This window comes from Eumetopias jubatus, unplaced genomic scaffold (genome assembly GCF_037043125.1).
Source record: "Eumetopias jubatus isolate StellerSeaLion01/CBP00866 unplaced genomic scaffold, mEumJub1_p1.0 scaffold_6, whole genome shotgun sequence".
Taxonomy (NCBI): Eukaryota; Metazoa; Chordata; class Mammalia; order Carnivora; family Otariidae; genus Eumetopias; species Eumetopias jubatus.
Genome location: NW_028274812.1, coordinates 128,858,745 through 128,859,989, shown reverse-complemented (window position 1 = coordinate 128,859,989; position 1,245 = coordinate 128,858,745).

Here is a 1,245-nt window from a genome sequence, read left to right as displayed (position 1 = left end):
AGACTGAGTTTCTGGGGGAAGCTGAAACTGCAATTACGCTGTGTATCAAGTTCAGATTTGGTGATCTGGCCTAAATGATGCCATTTTGGGCCTGTGAGTTTTCTTCTTAACAGCGGCAGTGGCAGTGACACTGGTGGCCCGGTGGTGGGGCGTGGACCTGAGTTGGTTCAGCCCAGCACTGTCAGGCTGTGATTTTAGCAGACAGAATTAGTGGCAACAGCAGCCACACGCTGCTTGTACAGGGTCCCCAGGCCAGTGAGGCCTTGAGCAGAGCCAGTGCAGGAACAGAACAGCAGATGGTTCTAGGCCATGGAGCAGGAATCTGGAACCAGACTGCCAGGTTCAAATCTTGCATCTGCCTTTGACTAGCCTTTAAGCCTTTAACCTTACTGTGTCTCTTTTCTTCTCAGTAAATAATATCCAGCTCATAGGGATTTTTATAGAGATTATATAAATTATACATGAAAGCACAGCTCTTAAGAGATAGTGATTGACAATAGTAAGCACGCAATCAACGTTAGTTTCATCATCCGTAGGCTATCTCACACCGGTCCAGCCCAATAGTACTTGGTATTCACACCGTTTAATGGCATGAAATACCAGAGTATTGGTAGCAACCTAAAGTCTAACTAGAAGAGAAGGAAAGTGAAGGACACTAAACAGCCATTGTTGCCTCTATTATATATTTGCCAAATGTTTACAATATGCCAGGCACCGTTCTAGGCGATTTATAATTCTGGCATGTCAAGAATTTAAGAACTCACTATTTAACTATGGGTGAGGGTGTGGGCGGATAGGAGCCAAAATTTTCCACTGTCCATTTTTTAGGCTTTTTGCGTTTTTTGAACAAACATGTATTACAAAACATCTTTGCTTTTCAGTGCCACACACGGTAGTTCATATCCCTTCTATCACTATTAAAATTATACAAAGACTACCGCACCGGGGCACCAGGCAGATCGTCATTCAAATAAAGCAAACTACTTACGACGCTAATTAATTGGGACCGAAGGACGAGCCGGGCGGGTCGAGCAACAAACCGCAGGCGGGCCAGCCCGCGACTACTGGGGGAGGCGCACTTTCGCGGGCAAGTCAGAAGCCCCGGGCAGCCGGTCACGTGACTCCTGGGGCTGCCCGCGCTCCCCACCACTCCCAGCCAAGAAGCCACGTTGGCGGCGTTCCTCGGCCAGAGGAGGGGGTGTGGCAAGGGCCCGTGCGTGGTGCGTGCCCCGCCCCCTTCCGGAG